Raw genomic sequence first — 5,082 nt, forward strand, 5'->3', positions numbered from 1 at the left:
CCAAATTCCGGTAATTGTGAGGCAAATGTCTTCCATCTTTTCTCACAGGTTTTAAAATTCTGACAACTTGGCATTACTGATCCATTTGCAAATGGGATTTAATTTGTCTCTTAAAAAAAAAGTCCCATTTTCCCTAAGAAGTGTGAGTTACATAAGAAAAAGAAAATATCCTGACACCCAGTGAAATATCTAGGAAATATCTTGGCTTTTATGACACTCTAGGCTCAGAGGCATTCTTTGTATTAAAGATGGGGACCGATTCTAAGAGAATATAGTATCTGATGGGCAGCTCTTCTCTCTCCTTTCGTTCGTGCCTACCCTGATCTGTGTTGCCTAAGTGAAGAATCTTCGCTACTCTCTTTACAGTTTTCTGGTTCCTTAATCCCGGTCTCATTACATTATGCTAATCCTCATCTTGCTGAATTTGTTGCCTATTAGACCACATGCTGAAATAATCAAAACCCTTCAGTGCTTCAGTGTCATGGTCTTTTTATCTTCCCTTTTACTGAACCCTTCCAATATAATTTTAGGCTGCAATCTTTCCGGTGACTGGAAGTCTCCCTTCTCATCCCAGCATCTCCTGTATCAAATGTCATGGCAATGACAGTGAGCTTTTTGAAGATGTGATGCCTTTGATTATTCAAGAGTGACCCTGTTCACAAAGTTCCCATTATTTCGAAGAGCAGTTAAATTTGGTTTCAAGTTGTCTCAACTCCACCTCTAGAGAAAATGGCCCAGGGTATAAAAGCACATTCCTTGCTTGTACCCACTTTCATTGGAAGCTTCCAATTTTTAAATCATAGAAATATAACCATGACTTTTTATTTGGAGGAGGAAAATCCATGCTTTCTTTTATTTGAAAAACAATAGAAACGGTACTTTTTAAAGTGTTGGCCCTTAGAAGGGAAGTACAAAACATGCATTACACTCTTGAAGACTATTCGATATTGAACACTTAATGCCAGGTAAGCCTGGAAAATGGAGTGAAGGGTAAAGGAACACAAAGGTGAGTTCACACTGTCCCCCTTTGCTGGCACTAATACTCCAGTAGGAAGACAGAGAGAGAATGAGAGAGAGAGAACTTTAGAAATGACAGAGATTTCTTGAAAAACCTAAAGTGTTTAGAGATTCTTTGGGTGAAGCAATGAAGGGCCAGCACAGCTAGCTTGTGAATGGCCTCCTGAGAAAGGTTAGTCTGCAAGCTTTCTGCACCTCTGAACTGTAAAAGATCTTCTCTCTGTATTACGTCTATTTGTTCACTTATCCTCAAGCCATCTGAAATTCCACTCATTCAATATGCTTTGGAATTAAATAATTTTTGAATATAAGTGCATAGGGAGTGTTGTCACTCTAGCAGCAGTTCTGAAGTTAGTGTAAATTAGGCTTTTTGTTTGTTTGTTTTTTACTTTCCCTTTACAAATAGGTTAGACCAGAAGTACTGTGGAGATAGAACATGAGAGGGATACATACTCCTGGTGCCTAAAGTACCTTGAGGTGGAAACTAGGCAAGGGTTTAGAGATATAAAAGGCTGGGGTGATAAATAGAAGGAGAAAGAGCTAGAAAGACACAGAATGCTTCCAGAAAAACTCTTCTTACTCAATTTTCCTGGGGTGAGCCATCTACTCTGGAATTGGAGAGACGTTGCGTTCCCTTCTTTTTATAATTTCTGCCTTTGTGTGCTTTATGTTTATTTGCTTTCTATTTCTTTCTCCATGTCCAACTCATCCTCTCCTCTCTCTTCTTCTCCTGCCTTGATTCTTTGGTTCAGAGATTCACAAACCAAGCCAGTGTCATGTGTATTCAATTGCATTATAAGTTAAATCAGTTTGGGGTCCTGGCTTGACATAAAAACAAACAAACAAACAAACAAAAACATAAGTCTGAAGGAAAACTATTAAGAATTTTCAATAGCCAATTCACAACCACATTTTGGAACAAAAACAGTGTGGAAATTGGGTCCTGAATTCTTTTGTACTCTAAGACACAGACCATTCATCTGATTATACCAATCCTGATGGAATAGTTTTTGCAAACATAGCTGACCCTTGATGGCATGGTCCTGGCTAGTGCCTCAGACCCACAACAAACATGCTAGAAAAAATTTTGAAATATAAGAAATCAAACACATTTTTTCCTCCCCAAAATTACCATGGCTTTGACCGTTTCTGTTGACTATAATCATCAGATGTAATCACATTGGTATAACTGTATCATAACTACTTCCCTGTTTTTGTTTCATTGAATTTGTTTGGAATCACTCCAAAATACTTTCTATTCTTGATCACTTCATTGAAACCACAAAAGAACATTCTCGAGGCTTAAATGCTTTGCCCTGAGATTTTATGCATGAATGTTATGATCCCATAGGTTGGCCAGAGATGAAAGAAATAGACTTTACCCCTATAAAGAAGCTAATTCAGTGAAACAGAATTTTCCTCTCTGAACATAACATTTCTATGAGTTGTTGGTTACTTCAAGGGTGTGTGGCTATTTTTGACTTTGTCACATGACATCAGTTAAATAATACACATAATACACAGAATACACATAATACACATAATTCTCTGTGAATATGTGTATTCACAGAGAAATACACATAAATCCATGATTCCATTTGGGTCATTTGACTCTTCTGACTCCCATCATAAATTGGCATTAAGTGAAACAGTAGACAAAAGATGGTATTGCTCAGGAAGAGGGATTAGAGCACAAGAGAATGATAAAACAATGTCTGTAGTTTATTCAATGTGGTAAATATTAATTGTGAATTAAAATAAAAGGAAAATAAATTTACCACCATTTAAGAACAAAGTCAGCCCTCAAAGAGCTGGCAGATGATCAAGCTTGGATTTATAGGTCTCAGTATCATCTTGTTAATTCTTCTAGGTCCTTCTTGATGCCCTCTCACCTACTCATTTACGTATGCACGATTCATCCCACCCACAAGATGCTTTTGGAAGCACTACTTAGAGGGCAGCATGAATTTACACAAACCAATGAGCCAAGAGAATACAGAATTCACTTTTAGCCTTAGCTACAGAGGTCTATTTATCTCTAATCTCTGGCAGTCTGATTACTAGACTTCCCTGCAGACTGACCCCATAAAGCTGAACCAAAGCTCAATTCCTCAAATGCCAAAAGAGCCTTTCCCGTTTAGAGTTCTACCACTGGACTACTCTTCAAACTTCACTCCTACTTAGGCAGGTCAGTTTATTCATTAAAAAAAATATATTTTAATGTTTATTTATTTTTGAGAGAGAGACAGAGACAGAGAGACAGAGACAAAGAGTGAGTGGGGGAGGAGCAGATGGAAAGGGAGACACAGAATCTGAAGCAGGCTCGAGGCTCTGAGCTGTCAGCACAGAGCCCAACACAGGGCTTGAACCCATGAACCACGAGATTGTGACCTGAGCCAAAGTCGGACGCTTAACTGACTGAGCTGCCCAGGCACCCCTCGGCAGGTCAGTTTGAATGCCCCTTCCTGGACTAATTTAGATCCTATGGACTAATGATGAACTCTCAAAAGCATCTTCAATGTTTCCTGATAACAACTACACACATTATAATAAATTCAGTTCATGTAACAGTACAAATGGTTGGAAGATACGATATTGTTCGGCTGACTTCTACAATTAGGTAACTGCCCTCAGAGGGTCTCTGAGTTTGGTAAGTGTGGCAGCCTGCCAATTGGCACTGTCTTTGAACATTCTGTGGCCACTATGAAGTTCCCCAATCATTCTGTGACATATCCCCAAGTGTGGCCCTTAATGTTGATGGAGATATGGGAGAAAGAATTTCACCCAAAAGTGGAGTTAAGTTCCAAGATGGACTAGGCACACTAAAGGAATTCAGCCTTGAAGGAGAGAAACAAAGAAAATCACCACGTATATAGACATTGATGGTACAGAAATGAACGGGTTGAATCACAGGGCCAAAAGGGGATAGTGATTCCAAATATGGTGTGAGACTGTCTCACCGCCTCCTTAACCCAGGCTCCGCTTCTATCCATGGAGGCTCATGGGACAAATGTCTCATGATAATGCAATTCATTCATTCTGAGGACTTTCATTCACAACATATACTATCTTGGCAGAAGATAGTAAATATATTATCAGGTATGTCACAAAAGGTGGTTACTTCTGCTCTGTCACATTTGATATCATCTCTTAAGTACCCATTCAATTATCTGCTTTTGTTTTCATTTTTTTCAAGGAATTTACTGGTCACTAAATAATTGTGCTAATCAGCCTATTCTTAACTTGAGACTTCTGGAAACATGCCAGGAGCAAGTTCTACATTTTTTTGGTTGTAGTTTCCATTTTGGTCTCTGTCTACGTGGCTTTCTCTTGACTATTAAAGACTCATTTCTGGTCCTGATCATCATCAACTATTGCAAGGACATAAAAAATTCCTAGCCAAGGCTCCTAATCCCACATTTATTAACGTATTCATTTTATGATATCACACAACATTCTGTCAGGAAACTTTTCTCCCAAATAATAACATTGATTGAGACTTCACTATGGAAACAGCACCATTTTAAGCACTTTCTACATATTCAGTGATTTGACCTTTGTAGCAACTTTGGTGAAAGCAATCTGTACTCTATAAATGATGATACTGAGGCACAAAAGCAGCTAGTTAGTGGTAGAATAGGATTCAAACCCCAGTCTAGTTTCAGAGCCCAAATCCTAGCTTCATCATTTTAATAAAATTTAAGTATCATTTAAATACATGCCAGCTATGGGGCGCCTGGGTGGCTCAGTCGGTTAAGCGGCCGACTTCAGCTCAGGTCACGATCTCTCGGTCCGTGAGTTCGAGCCCCGCGTCGGGCTCCGGGCTGATGGCTCAGAGCCTGGAGCCTGCTTCCGATTCTGTGTCTCCCTCTCTCTCTGCCCCTCCCCCGTTCATGCTCTGTCTCTCTCTGTCTCAAAAATAAATAAAACGTTAAAAATAAATAAATAAATACATGCCAGCTCTATCACCAGATACTTACAGCAGAATATCACCTCAAACAAAGTTAAGATTCAAATATAAAGTTTGTGTTAAAATCACTTAATTATCAATTTAAACTTCTGAAA

The sequence above is a fragment of the Panthera leo genome, chromosome D2 (genome assembly GCF_018350215.1).
Source record: "Panthera leo isolate Ple1 chromosome D2, P.leo_Ple1_pat1.1, whole genome shotgun sequence".
NCBI classification, from domain to species: Eukaryota; Metazoa; Chordata; class Mammalia; order Carnivora; family Felidae; genus Panthera; species Panthera leo.